We start from the raw sequence: 27,926 nt of genomic DNA, 5'->3' as shown, positions 1-27,926 counted from the left end.
AATAACCTGATAGGGAGATGATTCATGTCTATAAATTGTTGGCACTAAAGGCAGAGGGGCCGGATGGACTGTCATCTTTGAATGAGATTGCTCTTGATGTCAAGTTAGAAAATTCATTTTACTTCCACCCTGTCAGATTAGCCGTGCATATGGCGCTCACCTGACACGGCCAATATGACAGTGTTTATCTCATGTCTCAGCTTGTCAGAGTCCTCGTGAAATTCCTTTTATAGATTAGCCATGTAAAAAAAGACAGGAAGCAAGCATTTGGGTTCGGCTTGTGACACATTCATCAATTTTTAGAGGAGGGAAACTGACTGATTTAATTAGAATGCTCTCCCAACCCAGCGTGAATGTGATTAGTAACTTATTTATTTTTCTGTGGCGAGTGGACTTTTGATCAATGTCAATTTTATCCAGATAATTTAAATTCTTACAGTGGGGTCCAGTAGTCTAAGACAACTAGTAAAAGTGCTTGTATTTTGCTTTTTTCTCATTGTAATGCAAAATTATATAATATTTATAAATTCGATTTAGAGTAGATTACAAAATGTACATGGTTAATGTCACAAATTATTATTATTGAAATAGTAACCTAGAATATTTTCTCTTCATTTTATTTTTTGTTAACATTTTCAAATGTGACGAGTAACATTATTTGATTGTTATTTGAATAGTGATCTTGAAACAATTCTTCATTTTACTTAACTGTTATCTCTTTTTTTATTATTCAAATGTGATTAACATTTTTCTGTAGAAAGTGAACTTTTAATCATTTTCATTTTCCAATCCAAAAGTTCCATACAAAATTGTTAGTTCTTTATTACATTAGAAGCATGCATACTCAGTGTAACAAATTCTTTTTTGATTAGTGAAATTATTTTTTTAAAATATTAATTATTTTCAATTCACATCATTTTATTTTTAACATAACCTTTTTGAAACTTCCATAAAACTTGTTTATTTTCTGATTTAAATCCCAATATATTACTCAGTCTCAGACTTTTGAACCTCACTATATTAAATCTTAAAAGAAAAGGAGAAGCAAAACACCACTGCATGGTATCTGATCTATAATGTAATAACAAATCAGTTAATTCTTCATTTAATTTTTTATTTTATTTCGCCTGTCACTAAATGAACCTCTGTGGTTCGAGTGTTTTTCCACTGGTGGATGATAATGCTCAGATGTGTAGGTGTGCAACCCAGCTGAAGCTCTCTTGTCTAAATGTAAGAAAAGGTAGAACTCTAGAGATCAAAGGAAGCTGATCAGAAGACATGAAAATGTTACACCTGCATCTCATCTGTTCACTCCCTTCCAAACAAAACCTTCCCGCGAGCACCATGTGAGACTCCCGCTGGGCTTCAGTCATCAGCCGACAAGAGGGATTGTGAATATAACAGGTGACAGGTACTGACAAGAGAATGCACGCACCGTTAGACCCAGTACAGGGGTAACAGGGCCATTGGGACAATAAGGAGTAATTTATCATTTTCCTACACACCATCCCCTTAACATAAAAAAGACGAAGAACTACAACTGTAGTTGATGCAGAAGGTGCCAAGTGCATCTGGAATCACTGGGGTTGTTGCCAGATATGCCACAGTAAGCAGGAAGCTCCAAAATATTGTTGTGCGACTACTCGAGCTCAAGTGGGAATAAAATAGGCAGTTATTGATTTAGTTGTGATACCTTGTGCTTCTGTACGCTGTAAACCATGATGTGCTTATGCACCTTAACAGTATACTTATATTTCCTAAAATTCTCATGATTTGTTCTCACCACTTATTGATAGCAGATGTGGCAGGTTTACAAAAAAAAACAAGGTAAAGATAGTGGTCTGACAAAGTTAATATTAAGGAATATTAAGGAACTTAAATACACATTATTTTGAGGTTCTTTGTGTATTTTTGTTATGCAAACAAAAATAGTATTAAACGAAGTCTGCAAGCAACAGTAGTATTTCAATCTGAGTGAATGATTCATTGACTCTCTCATAAAACCGGTCAATTGTTTTGTTCTTGAATGAATCAGCATTTTTATCAAATCGGATAAGTGATTGATTTGTTGACTTACTCATTAAACCAATCAATTGTTTTGTTCTTGAATGAATCAGCTTTTTTTTTTAATTTCCGAGTGAATTATTCGTTGACTCATTCTTAAGCACTTGTTTCGTTCCTAAATGAATCAGTGTTTGAACGAATCAGGTGAATAAGTGATTCAGTGAGTCACTCACAAAGTCACTTTTGTATGCATTATATGTACATCAGTAAATCGTAAAAATTTTCAGTAATATTTTCACGTATTTTCAAGTAATTCAAAAAAAACTTTATGAAACGTTTCATATTGGGATAAGGCAAAAACCAACATTTAACTGATGGAACAGAAGCTAGAGATTCAGTACATGAACAGGGTATCTTATCACAAATTAAAACAGGTCATCTTCAAATCTCATTATGATAAGCTTTGAGTGAAAGATTCCTCGTTTCTTAATATCTCCTCTGTCCTTTCAGCCCAGGAGCAGAATTTCGGAGACCGTTTCCTCCATGTTTTTCTCCAGAATGGAAGACCAGTGGCCAGGTTGGGCTGCAGCGGTATTCATGTTTTGACTGCAGCTGCTCCACAGAATATCAGGAACAATAGCTTGGTGCCAGTTTTAGTGAGGTGAGAATTGTTTCTCTTTTTTACACCAAAAAAGAGAATTTTCCTAGTATTTGTTGCAGTTTTAAAATATGTAAACAATCTCAAAATAAGATGAATTAGCTTGACAAGCCAATTTGTAATGATATTAACAATTTGTCAGTTTTTCTTGTTGTAAGCATTAACCTCACAAAATTGTGTTATTTGCAATTTGGCAATAATCTGTGGAACATAATCTTAATTCAAGACATTCTCTGAAAAAAAACTTTTTATGTCTTGTGCAGTTTTGCCCCTATTATGCCTTTTTGAATATTACCTTTCATGCAGTGTGTCATGTAGCAGTATGTGAACATAAACCTTCTGCAAAGTTGTGAAGCCAAAAGTGCACGATATATAAAGTTATTGTCTATCAAAAAGAGTCGGTTCGCAATTGCCTAAACAAGTCGTTAGGAATTCGAATCTTATTCTGTTACAGCTGTGTTCACAAAGTAAAACATTTGTATAATGTCCGCCCATGGGCTGTCACGAGCCGTTTAGGAATCATTTAGAAATGTGGTCAAATTAAAGCTATTTTTTAATTTTTCTTTTACCTTGAATGCATGTAAACCTGTTTTAGGAGACTCATAAAACAATATTAGCAACCTTAAAAATGGTATAATAGGGGCACTTTAACAAATAAATTGAATCTTGAGGTTTAAGACAAAATATTCTGATTGAGGAAATTATTATAATATTGGCAGTGCAATTTAAGAAATTATTATTTCCCAATCTATTAGCATCTGTAATATTCTTACAGTTTGAATTTAAACGAGCAAACGTATTCATGTACAATTTCTTACAGTGATTTTGAATTTTCACATTTAATCAGATTTTTGCTATTTTAAAAGTTGCAAAAAAAAAATAATAAGGGTATGGTAAAATGTGTTTAATGTGATCTTCCTATAAAAAAAAAAAAGTTGAAACATGTTTTAATAAAAAAAAAATCAACCCCTGGGAAATTAAAGTGCCACAGTTGAAGAAACACTCAAATATTTATTCAGAAGATGTGTTCATAAGTCATAAAATCATAAAGATGTGTTCAGAACTCAATTCTATGTTTCCTATATGCCAATTTTATATGTGTTATAAAAAAAATTATAGCAGCAGCTCTTTTCTGGGATTTTTGTTTGAGTATGCTCTTTAAATCACGTGCTTGGGACTTATGAGTTTTGACATTTGGGAGTCACATCAAAGCTGCATTTTTATATGGCTCAGGTTTAATGTTTTTCTTTGTATTTCCATAATCACACAGCAACAGTGAAACATTCTGCAACATATTAGACATTGTTCCTTTCAACACATAACAGTAATGCTAAGTAACATTATCTTGAAGGAGCCAGTCGTACATAATTCAATAATTAATAAAATGGAATGAACATATATAACCACTCAAATAGTGCGATAGTTTGTGACCTTAAATGCATCTCCTATTACATTTTCCATTATACATTTAGTAAATATGACAGTGCTTGAATGTATTGCTAAAAGCATTTGCATAAGAATTCAAAAGGCTTGAATGTCAAGTGGCTGGTAATAGAATTGCATTTATTCACTATTAGCATATCTATTGCTATTACTGTATTAAATTATGTACGTATTACGTGTTCTACAAAAAGTATAACAGATTTGTATTCAAATGATAATAATGCATTTGTCATGTTTATGAACCTATGTCTGCATTTGTTTAAGTTATGCATTTATTCAATTATATTTTAGCTCACCCCTGGATGCATGTAAAGCATGTAGTTTAATGAAATCTCTCCAGATGTAATTGTGGTCAGAGAGCAGTTAAGCAACATTTTATTGCATACATTTTTTTTGGGGGGTGGGGGGGGGGCTATTTTGCGGATGCACATAGCAGTCCTCGGCCATTAGAGTTCTGATTTTACTTGTATATTTGATGGGTTTCTTGAACAGCTTTCATAGCTCCCATAGGGGATGTGTTTAGATGCCAAGTACTTCTAACTTAACAATCCAACAGCCTGTATCAGTTGTCTCTAGACATTCCTGCTGTCTTGTTTGACTCAGTGGTCTCATCTCTTAGGACTTGGAGAAGGTTTCTCTCCTTCTGTCACTCGTCTGAGGAAATACTCTGGCTGATGGAATGGAGATATTGTCAGATGTGCCATCTGCACTTTTCTGAATGTCAGCTTTCTTTGTTCTCAATGATCCAAAGAATGAATCGTTCCTTTGACATTGGCACAACCATGTCCAATAAGATTTTAAATGATGATGTGAGATACTGTAAAAATTGTGCAAGAAATCATTTAGAAATACCTGATTCAAATGGTAGAATGAGAAATTGAAGTATTAAGTTGATTTGACATATTCTAGAGCAGGAGCATCAGTTAAAATTACAGGGATAGTTAAAAAAAGAAAAAAAAGAAAGAAAGTTCTGTCGTCATTTATCCACAATCATGTTGTTCCAAACCTGACTTACTTTCTCTGTGAAGCACAAAAAATATATTGAGATTTTTTTTCCCCAGAGAATGAAATTATATTGGATCCAATGTTGCTGGCCTTTAATGGGGGAAAAAAGTAGAAATGATTCAAAATATCATCTTTTCTGTTCCTTCGAAGAAACATAGTCGTACTGCTTTGGAATTACATAATGGTGAGTAAATACTGACAGAATTTTCATTTTTGGATGAACTGTCCCTTTAAGATACCAAGTTATTCGATTAAAAGAAGAATGATGCCAAGCACAGACACAAAGGCAAATGAAATACAAGACAATTCCACAGGTAACATGTGATAACAGTCAAAAAAATGTCTTAAGTATCAAAATTGTGCATTTATATAAAACCTCTTTAAAAGCCGCGAGGTTCAACAGCAAGTTCAATGGGATAAAAAGAAATCCATCTCTAGTTAAAAATTAAAGCAGCAATTGACACAGCATGGTGTCTGAAGCAGCGAGTAGACGACTGTCTTGAATTGGCCAATGTGCACCAGCAGCTAAAACCTTTTAAAAGGAGTGCAGTATATTGTAATTTAAATAGCATTAAGATTACAGCAGGTTAAAGACCTCATTGGAAATAAATAAACATGCACCCTGCTGTGCCAACAACTCATGCTGAAGGCAACTGGGAGAGTGTGTTTTATTCACCTGTTGTCAGTTTTAAGGCCAATTCATGCTGCACTGATAGACACAGATCAATGCCTACTGCCATCTGATTACTGTTTGTCACTTTTTAAATATTCTGATGTTCAATCGACGAAAATAAGAGCTGAACAATTGGGGTAACACTTGTGCAACGAAACCTAACAAGCTGTCTGTTACTGTTTGTTTGTGTCTGTCACTACATCTGTGAATGCTCATGAGTGAAGTTCATGCAGTCATGGCCAAAAATCAAAGAAGGCTGTGAAAATTAATCTGCATTGTTAATCCTTTTGATCTTTTATTTTTAAAAATCACAAAAATCTAACCTTTCATTGGATTATAAGAATTTAAAATGGGGGGGAAATATCATTATGAAATGTTTTTTCTTTAATACACATTGGACACAATTACCGGCACCCTTTTATTCAATACTTTTTGAAACCTCCATTTGCCAGTTTAACAGCTCTAAATTTTCTCCTATAATGCCTGATGAGGTTAGAGAACACCTGACAAGAGATCAGAGACCATTCCTTCATCCAGAATCACTCCAGACCCTTCAGATTCCCAGCTCAATGATGGTGCTTCTGTATATAGTTCAGGTCAGAGGACTGGAATGGCCATAGCAGAAGCTTGGTTTTGTGCTCAGTGACCCATTTTTGTGTTGTTTTTGAGGTTTGTGTTTGGATTATTGTACGGTTGTAAGATCCAAACATAGCCCTTTATAAGATTTCTAACAGAGTCAGTCACCTGTTGATTTTTTTATCTGTTGGTATTTGATAGAATCCATGATGCCATGTGTCTAAACAAGATGTCCAGGACCTCCAGCAGAAATATAGGCCCACAACATCACAAATACAGCAGTATATTTCATTGTACACATGGGGTACTTTTTATCCCTGTGTTCACCAAACCCATCTTGAGTGTTTGCTGCTAAAAAGCTCATTTTCTAGTTTCATGTGACCATAGAAGCCAGTCCCATTTGAATTTCCAGTCGTGTCTGATAATTTAATATGCTGGAGTTTGTTTTTGGATGAGCTAGGAGAATTTTTCTTGAAACCCTCCCAAACAACATGTGGTGATGTAGGTGCTGTTTGACTATATATTTGTAAAGGTTTTCTGACCCGAGACTCAACTATTTTCTGCAATTCTCCAGCTGTGGTCCTTGGAGAGTCTTTAGCCACTCAAACTCTCCTCCTCACCGTGGATTAGGATGATATAGACACACGTCCCCTTCCAGGCAGTTTCGTAACATTTTATGTTGATCGGAAATTCTTAATTATTGCCCTAATGGTGGAAATGGGAATTTTCACTGCTCTTTTCTTAAAGCCACTTCACTAATTTGTGACGCTCAATTATCTTTTGCTGCACATCAGAAATATATTGTTTGGTTTTTCTCATTGTGATGGATGATTAAGGGAATTTGGGCTTTGTTTTCCCTCCTATTTATATTTCTGTGAAACAGGAAGCCATGGCTGGATAATTTCATGTTCATAATCACCCTGGAGTGCTCAAAATTGTGAATATGAATGGGAATATGCTTCAGAGATATTTTACTCATAAGAATTTCTAGGGGTGCCAATAAATTGTGTGCAACGTGTATTTGGGAAAAAATATTTATTTCATAATGATATTTCCCCCATTTTAAATTCTTATTATCCAATGAAATGTTCAAAAGGATTAATAATGCAGATTCATTTTCACAGCCTTCTCTTATCATATTTACCAAGGGTGCCGATAGTTTTGGCCATGACTGTAAGTAATCCACAAGCTGCATGTTTGTAATAAACAAATCCATCAAGATGTATTTACCTATAAAATGTTGCTTCCAGCTAAAACATGAGCCCTCTTCATTATTTTGCTTTCTCCAGTGAAAAAAGTCATCTGAATCAGGAGAGAAACATCCACAGATTAAGCACCGTTTAGAAGTGAGAACCGTTTTAAACAAATATGTCAGTGGATTTTGATGTGAGAGGACAACAGGGGATGGATTATGGATTGGTATTTTGGCTAGAAGTGATAGTTTAAAATTAAAACCTTATTGATGTATTTGTGTCTTGCAAACACATAGCTTTTCACTTCACAAGATGTTAATTGATGGACTGGAGTTGTGTGGATTACTTATGAATTATTGAAATGTTTGTATCATTATCATTGTTTGGATTCTCATTCTGACGGCACCCATTTACTGCAGAGGATCCATTGGGGAGTAAGTGATACAATGCCAATTTGCTACATCTACATCTACATCTACATCTTGGATGGCCTGAGAGCGAGTAAATTTTAAGCAAATTTTAATTTTTGATGGAACTATTCTTTTAATCGTCTGAAATGAACATCTTCGTCTTTTGATTTATGCTAATCATAATATCCTGCTATCTTCACCTCCATATACAGCATACACCCTGTCCCTGACCCCCGAGCACTGACTTGAGGTTCTAATCTCGTCCTCCTTGTCAGACAGTGAGAATAAACCTGGCTTTGTCGATATCAATAATTCTGCCTCTTGATTTTGAGGTCATCTCTCTGGGTCTGCTAGAGCCGTGAAGATCTGATGAGATCAGGCATTGCGTGGTACTAGATCAAGGTCAGCCAAGTGGCACTTAAGCAGAATTTTAATGCAGCTGGAAAGAGTGTGGTAACTTTCATTAGAGGAGAGAGTCTGAGGGGCACATTATTTAATTATTTCTTTTTAATTAACATAACTGTATCACCGGTTTTATGTGTGGTGTGTTTTTGGGGGCTGTACATGTGCATTCATTGCCAAAAGTTTTTAGACATCCTGTTATAATTAAAGGGTTTGACTATTGCAAAAAAAATCAAGCATATAGCCAGGCAATCTCATTATCAAACATGGGTCGTACCTTTTTTTTTTCAGCTTCACAGTCTCCCGAGGTGCATAAAGAAATGATTTACTTAGCCTGCTGTGAAAAAACTTGACTGCCCTGCATAAAGCCCAGACCTGAACCACCTTTGGGATGAATTGGAATGCTGACTGCCTGACCTCGTATGTCTGAATGGGAGCAAATCCCTGCAGCCATGTTCCAACAACAAGTGTAAAGCCTTCCCAGAAGAGTGGAAGCTGTTATAGCTGCAAAAGGAGGGCTAACTCCATATATTTTAAAATGCCCCACAGTCACATATGGATGTAGTGTTCAGGTGTCCACATAGTTTTAGTGTTTCTCCTTCGTGTGACTTGATGTTGCTTGAATGATGCTCTTGATTATCTAACTCTTTGCAGGGATTCCCATCATCTCAGATATTCCATTGCCACAGTGTAATGGGTCACTTGAAAAATTAGGCATTGGAGAAAGTAATGTGAATCATTGGCCCTTGAAGATATACCTGAGAGCAGTACGGGGAGTTTGAGATGCTCAAGTCTGTGTCAGCGGTCTATTTGGAGAAAGTCATTCAGCACTTGAGATGTCAATGTTTATAGATGAGGCCAATCAAATTATAGCAGCAGTTGAAGAATGATTGAAAACCTTGTCAGTTGTCTCAGTTAACTGAAACATGTCACATTGTAGCATTATTTATGGATACTTATTCATCTAGAATAACACTTTAGAATAAATAAAAGAAGGTACAAAGCACCACGAGCAATGCAAATACTTTAAGCATGCCTGTTAAATTCCAGTTCAACTACTGAAGTTGAATTAAATTAAAATCGAAAGAAATTGGTATGATGATTCATATAACTGCTGTAAATAATGCATTTTATTTTATTTTTATTTATTTTATTTTTATTAGTAGTAGTATTATTAGTATTATTATCATTATTTATTTATTTTCAATTTTTTGTATGAAATACCCTCAAGCATGATTCCAAAAATATTAGTAAATAAATAAATAAAAGAAAAATGAAAATAAATAAAAGAAAATGAAAAATATAAAAATATTCAAATTATTAATAAAACTTATAACAGTGTCTAAATGATACCCTATTTCTATCACAATATTTAATAATTGAATTGCCTATTTATGAATTTATGATTGAAGAAAATAGTTTGCTAGAATGTACTGTTCATGTCAAAATTTCTTTTAACATGATTTTAAAAAAAAATGTTGGATATTTTGTATGTATGTATATATATATACAGTATCTCACAGAAGTGAGTACACCTCTCACATTTTTGTAAATATTTTATATCTTTTCATGTGACAACACTGAAGAAATGACACTTTGCTACAATGTAAATTAGTGAGTGTACAGCTTGTATAACAGTGTAAATTTGCTGTCCCCTCAAAATAACTCAACACACAGCCATTAATATCTAAACCGCTGGCCACAAAAGTGAGTACACCCCTAAGTGCAAATGTCCAAATTGGGCCCAAAGTGTCAATATTTTGTGTGGCCACCATTATTTTCCAGCACTACCTTAACCCTCTTGGGCATGGAGTTCACCAGAGCTTCACAGGTTGCCACTGGAGTCCTTTTCCACTCCTCCATGACGACATCACTGAGCTGGTGGATGTTAGAGACCTTGCGCTCCTCCACCTTCCGTTTGAGGATGCCCCACAGATGCTCAATAGGGTTTAGGTCTGGAGACCTGCCTGGCCAGTCCATCACCTTTACTCTCAGCTTCTTTAGCAAGGCAGTGGTCGTCTTGGAGGTGTGTTTGGGATCGTTATCATGTTGGAATATGGCCCTGCGGCCCAGTCTCTGCTTCAGTATGTCATAGTAAATGTTGGCATTCATGGTTCCCTCAATGAACTGTAGCTCCCCAGTGCCGGCAGCACTCATGCAGCCCCAGACCATGACACTCCCACCACCATGCTTGACTGTAGGCAAGACACACTTGTCTTTGTACTCCTCACCTGGTTGCCGCCACACACGCTTGACACCATCTGAACCAAATAAGTTTATCTTGGTCTCATCAGACCACAGGACATGGTTCCAGTAATCTATGTCCTTAGTCTGCTTGTCTTAAGCAAACTGCGGGCTTTCTTGTGCATCATCTTTAGAAGAGGCTTCCTTCTGGGACGACAGCCATGCAGACCAATTTGATGCAGTGTGTGGCATATGGTCTGAGCACTGACAGGCTGATCCCCCACACCTTCAACCTCTGGCAACACAACCACTGGATATGATGCTGAGCACGTGCACTTGACTTCTTTGGTTGACCATGGCGAGGCCTGTTCTGAGTGGAGCCTGTCCTGTTAAACTGCTGTATGGTCTTGGCCACCGTGCTGCAGCTCAGTTTGAGGGTCTTGACAGTCTTCTTATAGCCTACGCCATCTTTATGTAGAGCAACAATTATTTTTTTCAGATCCTCAGAGAGTTCTTTGCCATGAGGTGCCATGTTGAATTTCCAGTGACCAGTATGAGAGAGTGAGAGCGATAACACCAAATTTAATGCATGAGCTCTAGTATACAGAGCACTATATACAGTACATTCTACATAATGCTAAATAGTATGAGTACTGAGAGTGCATACTGCATGCATTTGACCAGCCATATAACAGTCTAGAGGAAAAAGAAAAATGTATAATTATAACACAATTATAATTGACTTGATGCTATCAATACAAAATAACTGCTGTTAACCACTCATGTGCTGATTGCATCCAGTGTGGTGTTTGTTATGTGTGCATGTTTTTATTTTAGATATTGCAAGTGATTCAGTCTGTTATCGTGTTCATTTTGTTCTGTTCTCTCTTGCCCTTTTGTGTTTACTGGCCTATGATGCGCAGTTCTGTTCTGTGTGACACTGTGCCATTGTGACAAGCAAATTTCCCCTCAGGGATCAATACATTTCTATCTTATCTGATCTTACTCAGCTCACATAAATTCATATCAAGTGACAAGTGGATGGGTCGACTGCGCAACATTCCACCGCTCATCGCTTCAAGAAACGATGGAAGGAATACTTTAGTCCAAACTTTTTGATCAGTCTTCCTAAACTGCTGATCTAGATTTCAGACATCAAAGCACGCTTCTGAGTTTTAAAGAAGTCTGAAACTTACACCTCATTCTCCCTCTCTCCCATTTCTGGGAATAATGTTCTGTTGTGAATGTTTGATGTATTCAATTCACTTGAAGAACAATCTTTTATTCATAGGTTGATCTTATTAATTCATACTTTGTGAACGCAGTTTGACTGTGCTGTTTCTAAGCGATCCAGCCCTCCTCTCCTCATTTCTGTCTTTCATTTGCTTTTTTTTTGGCTTGTTACGGATGGATGTACAGCAAATAAGCAGTATACATTGCTGTTGGCTTTTTTAAGTGCATACTGTTCGTAGTCGACACTGCATGTAAGGTTACCCTTCTAATATGGTCTGTTGACCTTGCATATGTATTGCTGGAGGCTTTTCGATGTTGAGTCTGCTTAATGTGGTGTAGTAGTGGTCAGCACAGCAGAAAGGCTTGCGGTGGTGACATTATTGTTTACCCGGTAAGTGTTTGTGTGTCTATGTATGTCTGCATATATTGTCAGATGCTTCTGCTGTGATTGGCTTTTACCCAAGTCTGCTGTGTGTGAGTCATTTCTGTTCACACAAAGCCAAAGGTCAACAAGCGTGAGATGCTACATTACACAGCATCGCATCCTGTCCTTTATTACACATGAACTTTCCATTCCCTAGCACATATTATTATTTAAATGCATGCCATTTATTCCTGGGGAACTACTGCTGGGTTTGTTTGAATAAAAAGGAAGCATTCTTAATGCGGCTGCTCTGTGGATCAATGCATTAGATCTGGAGATATTTTTGCTTCTTTCCTATTTATTTCCCAGTAACTGCTGAGACCCCGTTTTGGTGTTGTATATTCTGTCCTCGAATTGTTGAATTTGGTTTTTACATTGCTTATATTATTTTATTTAAGGCCTTGAAATTACTTTGAATATGAAATATGTCAAAAATACAGGCAGGAAAATGTTTAAATAGAAAATTAGCATGAGCTCATTCCTTATCTATCTATCTGTCTGTCTGTCTGTCTGTCTGTCTATATCTTATATTAAATATTATTACTATTTTAAATATCACGTTTTTATATTTTAAAATGTAATTCATTCTTATAATGCAAATCTGTATTTTTAGCAGCAATTAATTCAGTCACATGACCCTTGAGAAATCATTCTAATATTTGGTGCCTAATAAACATTTTTTTCAATGTAAAAACAGTTGAGCTGCTTAATATTTTTGTTTCAACCATGATACTGTCACTTGCCATTCAATTAAATGCAGCTTTGCTGAATTAATGTATTAATTAAAAAAAACAAAAACTATTTTATATATATATAATATATAAAAATAAATTAAATATATATAAATATATACATTGCTAGCTTTTGCAATGTTTAATATGCTTAATTTGCAATGTTTTTATATCCTTATCTGCTTCATAGTGCATGTCATGATTATTGCCAAGGCCACATCTCATCTACTTACTTAATATGGCCAAATAACCATTCGCAGGTCCATTTCGCAGGTCACTATTGGGGATTGGAACGATTGGCAATTTTTAATTTCATGGAGTCTTCAAAAGAGCCTCACTGTAATCGGCATATTTTCAATACAGCTACTCCTCAAATTTTACTTTCCTACATGCTTGTAAAATATATCAGCTTTCTGAGAGTAATATTTGTGTCTGGCAGGCTGTAAGCGTTGTTATTTTTAATCAGGGAAGTAGTCAAACTACTCTCAAAATACCTCATCTGGAGCGGCATCTCAAAGCCGTAGGGCACGCCTGTAATTTGGGTCTGGAAGATCAGCTGGAGACATGACTAAGAACACAGGCTGCCCAAAATAACTGAAGCCATTCGAGTGAGCTTGTTATGCAAAACATGCCTTGACACTTTAATGCAAGAAAGTCAGTGAAGCTGGTTGAGCGAGTCTATGAGGGGCTGCGTCTGTCTTTATCGGCTCCCTCGGTGGGGGTGATCAAGGATAGTGCCGTTATCTGCCACCGGCCTTTGACGCGTTAGCGCGCCTCTCAGAAAACATGCATGTGGGAACAAAGCTCTTCAGTTGTGCATTCATCTTAGGTTGCTTATGATGACACTGTCAGTTTGAGCTATTGGCATGTTGTGGACAATGTGATAAAAATGATCAATGAGTGGTGCCAATCGTGGCTCTTAATGGCTCTCATTCAGATAAAGAGCAGGTCGAAGTGGATGCATGAATGAATTCAAGAATTATAGATATATTTAACAGCCCTTAATTAGCATAAACATATATTTTTCTCTACATTAGCTGTGGGCCAACAGGGAATTGCGTTGATGGTGTTTCTGCGTGCGATAATCACCTGTCATATCGCCTCTTGTTATTATTGCTGTTTCTGTTGGACTTACGATGTGGCATGAAGTAAAAGTCCTCTCTAATTTCTGCCTTTGTTTTCACGTCCACCACTAAAGAAGCAGTAGTGTGTGTGTGTGTGTGTGTGTTTGTACTGCAGAACTGCAGAACTGCAGCTTCATGATGTTTTACTGCCATCTGTTGCCAGTGCTTTATACATGTTTTGTAGCCAGACCAACAGTGGCCCCGCGGTGCTCTGTGTCTCCCAGCATTCATTCTAGTGAACTGTGGCATGAACTGCAATTATATTCGGCTTTTAGATTTCATAGTTGTCGAACGGCAACACTTGTGTGTGTCTGTGTGTGTGTCTGTGTGTGTGTGTGTGTGTGTGTGTGTGTGTGTGTGTGTGTGTGTGTGATGTCATGATGTTGCATCAGATCTGAGCACATTTGCACAGAATCACCTCCACAAACCCTCTGAGCAGTAAAATATATTTTACCAGTAAAATATAAATCTATGATATAAAGGAACCACATCTTTTTAAATGAAGGCTTTTTAGCAGGATATATGGATGGTGGAATGCCTAGCAACCCATAACAGCATAGCAAACAAATGGCAATATGACTAAAACCACCTTAGCAACTGCATGACAACAACATGGCAACCATGATCAACAGCCTGGCATTGTGATGGCAAGTTCATGCACATTTTCTTAAGACATTAGATAATTGCATTCAACTATTTGTCATTTAACAGAATAACTAAATGATGAACAAAAAGAAAAGGGGGTTTTGGGCGGTTATACAATTTTGATAAGGCATATTTTTATGCCTGACACGTACCTGGTGTCAGGCAGGGTGACACATGTTGAATTATGCTGTAGACTTAGAAATACGTTTTTTTCCCTCTCAGTTTTGACTGCCGGTCACATTATTTTATATGAATTATAATGAATCAGTCTAGAAATTATTCATGGTTTTTAAAAAGACCCCATTAAATAGAATCTGGAAATTCATCAGAATAGTTGATTTACTACTTGTTATTGCTTATCAATTTGGGGATGTAGTCATTTTTTTACATAATAATAATTATATATATATATATATATATATACAGTGGATATAAAAAGTCAACACACCCCTGTTAAAATGCCAGGTTTCTGTGATGTAAAAAAGACCAAGATAAATGGTTTCAGAACTTTTTCCACCTTTAATGTAAACTATAACCTGTACAACCAAATTAAAAAACAAACTGAAATCTTTTGGGAAAGGTGGAGTAAAAATAAAAAAAATAAAAATAATGCAGTTGCATTAGTGTGCACACCCTCTTCAGCCTCTCCACTGAAACACGACATTCGGACACGACTGCGCATTTCTCCCACTAGTGGCAGTTGCACAGAACTTTCAAACTGGTTGTGCAGCAACCATCACCTTGGCATATTCACCAATGGTAAAATTAATATAATTAATGTATGCATGCATCGTCACAAATGATAATGCCCAAAATAAAAACATAGTAGGTTTTATGGGGCTAATCAACGTAAATAATGATTTAATAATTATAAAATAATTATTTCTGCCATTATTCTAAAGCACCATTTTACAGTAATAGTGTTTAAAGTATAATGTTAAAGTGAACAAAATATTGGTAATTCTAACCTTCCGCTCATAGTTTATAATATAATACATCACATCTGGTTCGGGCGGTCGCATACTGTCTAGCCGCTGAAGTTCAAATATTTTAACGCACCCGAAGCTCAAATTGGATCCACGCAGCTCCCACACAACTCTCCATTGGAAATTAATGACTTCTGGTCTGTCACTTGCCGTTCGTCGGAGATAGTGGAAAGGCGGCTTAAGGATGTGGCTGTGTTCAGAATTAAGCAATCACATTCAAACTCATGTTAAATAGGAGTCAGTACACACCTGCCATCATTTAAAGTGCCTCTGGTTAAACCCAAATAAAGTTTAGCTGTTCCAGTAGGCTTTTCTTGACATTTTCTTAGTCGCATCTTACAGCAAAAGCCATGGTCCGCAGCGAGCTTCCAAAGCATCAGAGGGATCTCATTGTTAAAAGGTATCAGTCAGGAGAAGGGTACAAAAGAATTTCCAAGGCATTAGATATACCATGGAACACAGTGAAGACAGTCATCATCAAGTGAAAAAAATATGGCGCAAGAGTGATATTACCAAGCACTGGGTGTCCCTCCAAAATTGATGAAAAGATGAGAGGAAAACTGGTCAGAGAGGCTGCCAAGAGGCCTAAAGCTACATTATAGGAGCTACAGGAATTTCTGGCAAGTACTGACTGTGTAGTACATATGACAACAATCTCCCGTATTGTTCAAATGTTTGGGCTATGGGGTAGGGTGGCAAGAAAAACATACAAGGCTGGCTAAATTTAGCAAAAACACATTTTTTATGGTGTGATGAAACCAATGTTGAACTTTTTGGTCATAATTCCAAAAGGTATGTTTGGAACCCAAAAACAACACTGCACATCACTAAAAAAACACCAAACCCACAGTGAAGCATGGTGGTGGCAGCATCATGCTTTGGGGCTGTTTTTCTTCAGCTGGAATCAGGGCCTTAGTCAAGGTGGAGGGATTATGAACAGTTCCAAATACCAGTCAATATTGGCACAAAACCTTCAGGCTTCTGCTAGAAAGATGAAGAGGAACTTCATCTTTCAGCACGACAACAACCAAAAGCACACATCTAAATCAACAAAAGAATGGCTTCACCAGAAGAAGACTGAAGTTTTGGAATGGCCCAGCCAGAGCCCAGACCTGAATCCGATTGAAAATCTGTGGGGTGATCTGAAGAGGGCTGTGCACAGGAGATGCTCTCGCAATCTGACAGATTTGGAGTATTTTTGCAAAGAAGAGTGGCCAAATATTGCGAAGTCAAGATGTGCCATGCTGATAGACTCATACCCAAAAAGACTGAGTGGTGTAATAAAATCAAAAGGTGCTTCAACAAAGTATTAGTTTAAGGGTGTGCACACTTATGCAACCACATTAAGTTTTTTTATTTTTTCCTAAAATATTTTAGTTTGTTTTTTAATTGTGTTGTACAGGTTATAGTTTACATTTAAAGGTGGAAAAATTTATCTTGGTTTCATTTTTTTACATCACAGAAACCTGGCATTTTAACAGGGGTGTGTTGACTTTTTATATCCACTGTGTGTGTATATATATATATATATATATATACACCTTGTCATGTTGCACCTTGTTTTAACTGTTACCTGCTCTGATGTTTTAAGTGTATTTTGTTCGTTTATTTGTACAGTGTCCTTGGGTGTCCTGAAAGGCGCTTTCAAATAAAATGTATTATTATTATAAGTGTAACATATTAAGCAGCACAACAGTTTCATACAATGATTATACTAAGAAATGTTTCTTAAACACCAAATAAGCCAATTAAAATGATTTCTGAAGGATCATGCGATACTGAAGACTGGAGTAATGGCTGCTGAAAATGCAGCTTTGTCATAACAGAAATAAATTACATTTTAAAATATATCAAAATAGAAAAGAGTTATTTAAAATTGTAAAACTATTTCACAATATTACTATTTTTGCTGTATTTCTGATCAAATAAATGCGGTCTTTGTGAGCATAAAACACCTCTTCCACAAACATTTAAAAAATCTTACCATCCCCAAACTTTTGAATCGAGGTGTATGTACGTTGTGCTTTTTAAGAAATAAAAGTCAAAAGATAATGAGATCTGACTGAGACTCATACACGACTGAATTGTGCCCTTTCTCTCTCTGTAAATAACCAGTGTGCTGACTCTGTTCCCTCTGGACTGTATCCATGTGTCCACAAGAGCTCATCAGAAAGAATGACACCAGCGCCCAGTTAGATCATCACAGTCATGCTCAGACACAGCACAGACACAGGAGCACTGCACTAGATGTTCCTTTAGATTTTTTTAATATGCGCCTTGATCCATTTAAGATTGTCATCTGCCACACTTTATAAAGTGACATTTAAATCCTTTTTAACATAATATTTGCGAAATGTAATGTGAGTGTTTGTGGAATCTGTTTTTTTACTCTCTCTTTGTTGCCTGTGGTTCATTTGATTTAATGCTCTAAAGGGACAAACCCCTGTAGATCTCAGTGGGTGGCATTTAAATGTGTCTGGAGAAGAAAACAGTTACATGAGCTGGGAAGGAGTTTAGTTTTAAACACAATTGCCCACAATACTGCTTGATAATAGCATGCTACTTATTTGTGAACGGGTGTTATTTTAGTATAGTTGAAATAGAAATGCAGTTGTTATTAATATCTTGAATTAGTTTTTATTTTTATATTTTGTTTTCATTTTAATTGTAGTTATTTTTGAAAGTGTTTTACTGTTTGTTACATACCTATATATTTATTTTATTTCAAGTAAAGATTTTGTAATGGTTTCAGTTTTAGTTAAGTATAGTTAACTGTAATATCACTGTAATTTTTCAAAATATCTTTTGTGTTAAAATAGTCCAATTTTCCTGCATGCTCCTGAATTTCCTGCCAACGCTGAAATCATCATATCATATAGGACACATTAAACCTGATGAAAAGTCTCTATAAATGCAAACAGCTGTCCAATGCACCTAAAGTGATTATCGAGCCATGATTAAAATAATTAGTACCTCATAACATCACGCTACTTGTACTAATATCAGAATATTAAAGTCATTGCAGGAGCCTCTGCGAACAATCGAATCAGCTCATGTCCTTATGTTCAGGATTCATCAGCAATACTGGTTCAGCGGTGGGCTGTCAGTCATGTTGAATTTCCTTCTTGTGGTCCCAATCGGGCATTAATTTGTCAATCTGTATGCAGAGCGACTCTCGTAACTTCCCCAGTGTTGTAATTAGTGCTACCTGAAGTTGTAGGGCTTTGATTGCCTTCAGGGAGGTGTCCTGCAAGGCTGTTTCAAATTAGCATGAGGGCAATCGCCCTGATTGCTCGCATCTGGTCATTAAAGGAGAGGGGATTTTTCTCCCCTCCTTGCCCTGAACCCAACATGGGCTGAAATCAAAAGCTGGTGCTCGAATAAGCAAGTCTCAAGTTTTTCAAGTGCCTGAAAGAGCTGGTTGGACAGCGAGGAAATCCATGACTTTAGCATATGGATGCCAATTACATGTATTTTTCTGTGAAGATGGTGATGTTTTTTTGCAGAATAACTGTTGGATCATATCAGGATATAGGCGACAGTTGACAGCTTCATGGGGGAAATTCCTGAAACATTCAGTAGCTTTTACTGTTGCATTAGGTTCCTGAAATGGATTGTTTTTCAGCCCTGAGCTGGGAGGAGTTGTCTTTTGACATTTTCGAGATGATTGAGAAAATGTATTGCTGGAGTAGCAGAATAGCATAGGATGGAGACAGAACACAAGCTCTGAAGATGAATATATTTGCTGCTTGTATAGGAATTTGAGATGATTTCTCTTCCGTGGAGTGGCCTAGTAGTAACCCAGAACTCAACCTTCACCAATTTGTGTAGTTTTCATGCTTAAATGGATTTGTGAATGCTGCATGATCTAATGAGATTTTCCTTCCTCCTTCCCATGCCCTGTTTCTGCCTTGCTCTTTCATTTTTAATCTGTATTCCCTTCTCTCTGTCCCTCTCGCTTTTTAGATATGCATTGCCGTATCGTGACAATGGCCGGCTCTGTATCATTGAGATAGCAGTTGCTAATGGAACTGCTAATCAGCAGCAGAAATACATGGATGAGCCTATGTCGGAGGTAATGTGAAGATGTGATGTTTTTTTGGCAGAATAACTGCTTCTGTATATTCAATCATTTGAATGACTGCGACCGTTTATATTTTATCTATGAATTGTCTGCTTTACTTAAACCATTTTGTGACCATTTTGACCTCCTTTTTTGTTAAAGATTAGGGCATAAATAGCCCTAATCTTTTTTTTAAATATTAAAAATTAATATTTTTTTTAAATATTAAAAATGTTTTGCTAAAAACAATTTTAATAAAAATTAGCAATTAAAAGAAAATTATAGAAATTTCAATAATGTGTGTATAAAAGAATTAAAAATTCTCACACTCACACACTATTTTGACTAATGGAAAGATATATATATATATATATATATATATACACACACACACACAGTCAGGAAGGTTATTATGCTATTGTTTTTGTAAAGAAGACAACTCTTTGTCTTTTTGAGAGCTGGTGTAATGATTTTTGTTGCAAAAATAATAAGTTTGATAATTCAAGTTAAATAATTGGTTCATGTTTGTGTCTTAATTGATGAGAACATCACAGAGAGCTGTGCTGCAATAATCAGACACTTTTAACAGCCTATAAGAGACTTAATCAGAATACAATGGCCCCACATCCATTTATAGAGCTGAATAAACATAAAAAATCACTGGAGGCTTTACGGAAAGCTGTTGTTTATCGAAATCTGTCAAATGGACAGGATGACAAAGCCCAGTCTGAAAGTTTATAACAGTTTGAAGGAAATTTATAGCAACTAGAATTATACAAACGGAAAATAAAAACAAGATATATAAAAATAAATTAAGTATTATAAGATTTAGTAAAAAGGACTATTATAATAAGTTAATTTATAATTTTAATTTTTTAATTTATAATAAGTTAATCTAACAAGCATAAGAATCATATACAAACAACATGGAAAGTACTTAATAATATAATTAAAAAGAATACTGGGAAAGTTGATTACCCAAATTATTTTGTTAATGATGATAAATTAAGTATAAATAAAATTAATGACATTGTCAATTAATTTAATGAGTATTTTGTAAATATTGGGAGCAATTTAGCAAAAGTGATCGTGGAGCAAAGAACTGGGGATATAGGATAGATGAAATTAATATTTCCAGTAATGATTATTCAATGTTTATAAGGGGAGTTGACGAAAAGGAAATACTCGACATTGTTAGCAACTGTAAGAATAAATATTCCACTGATTGTAATGATATTGACATGTTGTTAATAAAAAGTATTATAAAACATAGTAAAACCATTTGCACACATTTGTAATCAGTCCTTTTTAACAGGAATATTCCCTAGTAATATGAAAACAGCCAAAGTTATTCCTATTTTAAAAATGGAGATCGTCACTGTTTTTCCAACTACAGACCAATTTCTCTTGTTTCCCAGTTCTCGAAAATTTTACATAAAATATTTGTGCGTAGGCTTGATAATTTTATAGATAAACACAAATTATTGAGTGATCATCAGTATGGTTTTATAACAAACAGGTCGACCTCAATGGCTGTGATGGAACTGGTAGAAGAGATTTCTTCAATGGATAATAATGAATATACTGTGGGGGTGTTCCTAGATTTAAAAAAAAAGCTTTTGACACTATCAATTATGGATTATTAATGATGAAACTGGAGAGATATGGTATAAGAGGGAAAGCTTTTGCTTGGATAAAAAGTTACCTTGATGACAGACATCAATTTGTATAAATTAATAATGTTAAATCAGATTTAATGAAAGTTACTTGTGGTGTGCCGCAAGGTTCAGTGCTAGGCCCTAAATTGTTTGTACTGTACATAAATGATATTTGTAAAGTGTCTAAAGTATTAAAAATGGTTTTATTTGCTGATGATACTAATTTATATTGTTTTGGGAAAAGTTTGGAACCGCTTCTGAATACAATTGGAAATAGAATTGAGGGTTTTCAAAAAATGGTTTGATGATAAGACTTTCACTGAATTTAAGTAAAACAAAGTTTATAATATTCAGTAATCGACAAAGTAACAAAGTGAAACTAATGCTTAATAATGAGGAAATGGAAAGTGTGTACGAAAATAAATTTTTGGGTGTTATAATTTATCATAAATTATGTTGGAAATTACATATTAATCATGTAAAAAGAAAAATGTCTAAATCCATTGCAATATTAAATAGAATAAAACATATTTTGAATGAAAACTTTATATATACATTGTATTGTGCGCTCATAGTTCCATGCATTACTTATTGTGTGGGGTCACGCATATAAAGCCAACTTAAATTCAATATATAGGTTACAAAAGAAAGCTATTAGGATTGTTAAAAGGGTTGATTATTACGAACCAACAAATAAATTGTTTGTTAATTTACATGCATTAAAATTTGTCGATTTTAGTTGATCTATGTACTTTACAGTTAATGTACAAAGTTTATAATAATTTACTTCCAAATTGTATTCAGAGGCTCTTCAAAATAAGAGAAAGTCAGTATAATTTAAGAGGATTGTATACGTTCAAAAAAGTAAGGGCAAGAACTAATGCAAAAAGTAGGTGCTTATCTGTTAAAGGGGTAAATCTATGGAATAAATGTGATAAGGAACTAAAAGTATGTCATTCACTTTGCCAATTTAAGAAAATGCATAAAAACAAGGTGAAATATAATTATGACTCTGTAATAAATTGTGGTTGTATTGTTTAAAAGAGTGTGTATTTTTATGTTTGTTTTGAATTATGTTTGTACATTTGGAAATGTTTTTGTTATATTGTTTATTTTGTGTTATTTAACTTAGTGAAAAGTGTCGCCCATTCAGTTAATTATGTATAAAGGGTAGGCATAATAAGCAAGGCTTCTGCCTACTCCTTTTTCAGTAACAATGTATTTTATTTATTTTTGTGAAAATTTGTTTGTGAAGACCGGAATAAAATTATTATTGATTTGAAGGTAGATTATATATGCCTTGTGTACTTTGATATGTACAAATGTGCTTGCTATGGGGTTGTGAATTATTACTGGGCAGTTGCTGAAGTGTTTTGGGTAATTGCTAGGGAAAGAAAAATACAAAGCAAAAAAATGTTTTTTTTAAAGTTTATCTTAAGATTTTTCTTCTTTTGAAAGTTTGTCCAGCTAACATAATAGATGACTGAGGAATATATCAGACAGACTCACTAATGTTATTGTAAATTGGAAAGATATTGAATCTTGTCTTGATCAAAACCAATAACCTGTATTTTTTTCAAAGGATAATTAGCTTTTGCCCTAAATGAACAATGATTGCTATGTGCACACAGCAGCAAAAGGTCCTTTAAGCTACTGTAGTGGCTCCACATAAATACTTTCAAAGATAAAAACTTTGCTTTTATCTCTAATTATAATTTCCAGGGTTTAAGAGCCATTGACTTCAGAACAGTTATTGCAAACCGTAATCACATATCTTTTGCGTAGGAAAGAATAAAGTGTATTGTAACCTATAATATGTAGCTTTTTTGCCAAAATCTAACACTTTACTAACCAACACATACACTACCAATCAAGCTTTGGGTCAGGTTTTTTTTTTTCTCTCTTAAATGGATTGAAAAGTGAGCGTGTCACAGTCTCCACAATTTTAAGCAGCTATACAGTTTTCAATAATGGTTATAATACGTTTCTTGAGCAGCAAATTAGCATATTAGAATTATGTGAGACTGGAGTAATGGCTGCTGAAAATTCAGGAATAAATTACATTTTAAAATATATTCATATAGAAAAGTTATTTAAATTTTATGATTACATTTTACAGTGTTACTGTTTTTAAAAAAATGCAGCCTTGGTGAGCACAAGAGACTTTTAAAAAAAAAAAATTTAAAAGCATTAAGACATCTTACCAGCCCCAAACTTTTGAATGGTAGTGTAGTACACTTGAAGTGCAGGATAATCCAACATGAAACTATTTAACAAGATAAAATCATCATTATTGTTAACATATGTCCCCTTTCTTCCTCCCAATGCTCAGGTGGTGTTTGGCCCCACGTTCCTTGGTGGTGTTCCATCCCTCTCTGAGCTGCGCGACAACAGTGGGAATGTGTCTGGCTTCATCAGCTGCATACGTGAACTGCAGATGGGCTCCAAAGAGCTGTATGTGGTGGGGGAAGCAATCAGAGGCCAAAACATTCAGAACTGTGACGTCTGCGAGCACCAACCCTGCCGCAATGGAGGAACCTGTGTCAGGTATGATTTCACGTCCATTTGTTTTGGAGAAAGAATCGTCTCAAAGGCTACATTCTGCATATAGTGTTTTCAGTGTGTAGATGAGAATGACTGTAATTGGCTGTGTCTTGATAAAGGACTCGTTCATTCTTGTTGACACACTGGGCTGTAGACAACTTGTGACCTGAGGAGTTCCTCACTGTACATGTAGCCGTCATGTTCATCAATCAGCATTCTTTCACAAGCATCTCTCAAGTTTCCCATATTTGGCATACAAGCAATTTTCTACTAAATTTAGTGCTTTTGCCAGGGCACAGAGTTTGTAAATATTGTCAATGATATGCGGATGCTATGAAGATGCTCACTTGAGTTTTAAATAGCGGTAATCAGAGGTCTGATTGCAGGGATGCGAGTGATGTGTGAATGTGCTTTTTGCTAAACCACAGGCAGCGTTTTTGTGTTGCCTACAACCAATGGTTTATAATTACACATTATTTGAGTTTTAGACTTATTTTTCTGTGTTAAAAGCATGGTTTGGGTGCAAATCTGTAGGCTCGTCACGAGTCATGATCCAGGATCCATATATATATATATATATATATATATATATATATATATATATATATATATATATATATATATATATATATAGCATATTAATTACCATTTTTTATGTTTCGGCAAAATTATGAACAAATGTTCTTCCAGTAATGTTAAAAAGTTCAAAGTTGTATGGTCTATAATAATGTTCTCAAAACATTACTTATAAATCATTCATGGGACGTTTTTCTTCTGAAACATTTTAGTTGGGCGTTCATCTAACATTTTGTGAATGTTACAAGTACTTGTTTCAGAATGTTCAGAGAACACTGAAAATTAGCGTGTCCCATAACGTTCCTTTAACGTTATCTTAACCAAGAAAAGGCTTTAAACATTCAGGAAGCATTTGGAATAAATGTCTATATAACTTTATAGGAATGTTAGAAAAACGTTCTTAGAACATATTTTGTTAGCTAGGTATTTAGCAGTATCATATTATATTGGTACTAAACATTGAGATACAAAAATGTATTGTGGTGCAATACAGTAATTTAGCCAATTTCTGTTCCTGACCAGAATGGCTGTGTGCTGCTCTTCAGCAGAGTTCTGCAGTTCCAGATGTTTTGTGAAGCGTAAAAACATGACAAAAGGTTAATTTGTCAACACAAGACCACCAGAGTTTTTTAGTTTCATCTAATGAGATATTTATTACGAATCCATGTAAATGTCAGTCTTGAAAATGCCTTTTGCTCAGCTGATCACGTGCTCGACTACAGCAGCGCACGCTCAGGGACTCTGCATCTGACAGCTGTGGAGCAGTTTTCCTGAAGGACTACAGACAACTGCTGCTGAACTTAAACCTAAATACTTCCAAACACAGAGATAAGGTGCCATTTACCTTTGTTGTGTACAAAGCTGATGGTTTAAATTAATTGCAATACAGGACTGACAATACAAAATCCATTGACAACTTGTTTGGCAAAAACAAACAACCCATTAATACTGTGCGATTGTAACAGGGCAAACGAAACGTGAGTCGTGCGGATACATATGCAATCTTTTATTCACAGACATGGTCAGAAACAGGCAGGGTCAAAACACCAGCAAACAGGTATGGCACAGGCGAGACAAACAGAGAATCCACAAACAGGAAATAGTCCAGGCGAGGTGCAAACACAGTCCGAAGCAACAAGGCAAAGGGTAAATCCAAGACAGGTTATAAGCATCAGGGCAGGCAGAGGTCAGACAGGACGAAGTAAACCAGGCTAGAATCAAGACACAGGTTAAACAGGTAAAAAAACCGGACTGACTAGAACTAAATGCAGGAAACACGGAATGGCTCCATAAAGTCGCTATCGCTAGGAGACAGACAATACACGGCGTGGAATGTTTGTCTGAGACTGATTTTTATAGTGTGTGTAATTGGCTGCAGGTGTAAATGTAATCAGTGAAATGGAGCAGGGGAAATGTAGTCCGTGATGACATGTGGAAGTCTGTGTAGTGTGAGATTCAATATAATCAGAAGGCGACCTCTGGTGGTGAGCAGATGGAAGACCACAGACTGGATTCGTGACAGCAATCTTGCTTTTGGTTCATAATTTGAAATGTAATATGCACCTGACACCTGCTTTTTTTTCCCTGTAATAATTACTCCAATTTTCCAAACTTTTGTTATTTGACAAATCTGACCAATCGTCAATTGAACTGAATTTAATCATTTTTCAAATGTTCCAAACTTTTTTCCTGTTGATTTGTTGTTTATTTGATAAATATGACCAATAATCGGTGTACACAATAATGATGAAATTATAATTTGTGTAATTGGATGATAATAATAATAATAATAATAATGGAATTTGTATGGAATAATGGAGGACCTATTAATACTGTGTGATCTTGCTTTTGCTTCATACGTTGATTTGTAATATGTAACACCTGACATGTTGCTTGCTTTATTATTGTAATTCAAATTTCTTTAATAAATTTAAAACCTTTTAAATTTATTTGACAAATCTGACCAATCATCAATTGAACTGAATTGATTGATTACTCAAACAAACTTTGTTTCTCAAGATGGCGCCGAGTATGGCTGCTGTGGTGTGGAACGCTCCCGTACTTTTGTTGTTTTTGTTTGTTTGTTCTGTGTTTAGTCATTCTCCTACTGTCAGTTTTACCAGAGACGAACTACTGGACATAAGGCAACACACACCGGACAATTTTTTTCCGGTTTTTGATTATTCAGACGCTTTGTTGGATGTTTTGGTCGGAGGGGCAGCGGTCCTAGTCAAACGCGCGCTCAGACGGAAAAGAGGGAAGCGCGCCGGCGCGCTGGTTAAACTCCGCGAACGCGGCTTCCGAACTGCGCTCCCAAGCATTCATCTAGCGAATCTCCGATCCCTTCCTAACAAAATGGATGAACTACTTCTCCTCACCCACACAAATAAGGACTTTACAAACTCTGCTGCATTGTGCTTCACTGAAACCTGGCTGAGTGAAAACATCCCGGATAACATGCTTCATTTGCCTGGATATCAGCTGTTCAGATCAGACCGCATCACGGAGCTAACGGGGAAAACGAGAGGTGGTGGACTATGTTTCTACATAAATGAAGGTTGGTGTTCAGATGTAACAACTCTGAAGAAGATGTGTTCTCCTAATTTGGAGGCCTTCTTCATAAACTGTAAGCCGTTCTATTCACCCCGCGAGTTTTCCTCCTTCATTCTCGTGAATGTGTACGTGCCTCCGGACGCGTGCGTGAGCGCCGCGATGCAACAGCTGGCTGAACAAATATCTGAAACAGAGCAAAGGTACCCGGACTCTTTTTTAATCATTCTTGGAGATTTTAATAAAGCAAATCTCTCCCGCGAACTGCCAAAATACAGACAGCACGTTACATGCCCCACCAGAGACAGTAATATATTGGATCATTGTTACACAATAATTAAAGATGCATATCACTCTGTCCCACGGGCAGCTCTGGGGCTCTCTGATCACTGTTTGGTTCATCTCATACCGACCTATAGGCAAAAACTCAAATCTTCGAAGCCTGTATTAAGAACTGTTAAGAGATGGACTAATGAAGCAGAGCAAGATTTAAAAGCTTGTTTTGACCTCACTGATTGGAGTGTTTTTGAAGCCGCTGCCACCGATCTGGATGAACTCGCAGAGACTGTAACATCATATATCAGTTTCTGTGAGGATATATGCATCCCCACCAGGACATTCTTATCATTCAATAATGATAAACCGTGGTTTACTGGGAAACTCAAACAACTTCGTCAGGCCAAAGAGGACGCTTACAGAAGTGGGGATAAAATCTTGTATAACCAGGCCAGGAACAGACTAACAAAGGAGATCAGAGTGGCTAAAAAGAACTACTCTGAGAAGTTGAAAAAAGAACTTTCAGCCAACGATCCGGCGTCGGTATGGACTGGTCTGAGGAACATCA

The 27,926-nt window shown here is 35.9% G+C and overlaps 1 pseudogene across 1 annotated transcript in view; it reads left to right on the top strand.

Moving 5' to 3' along the window:
* The window catches only part of LOC306882570 (protein eyes shut homolog), a 219,487-nt pseudogene that overhangs the window by 170,772 nt on the left and 20,789 nt on the right, over positions 1-27,926 (top strand). The window contains exons 36-38 of the transcript in view: positions 2,515-2,665; positions 19,658-19,766; positions 23,745-23,959. The product of the transcript in view is annotated as a protein eyes shut homolog (transcript). The remainder of the gene's footprint in view (positions 1-2,514; positions 2,666-19,657; positions 19,767-23,744; positions 23,960-27,926) is intronic.

Source organism: Barbus barbus (genome assembly GCF_936440315.1).
Source record: "Barbus barbus genome assembly, chromosome: 16".
Lineage (NCBI taxonomy): Eukaryota > Metazoa > Chordata > Actinopteri > Cypriniformes > Cyprinidae > Barbus > Barbus barbus.
This window is presented reverse-complemented; position numbering and strand designations above follow the sequence as displayed.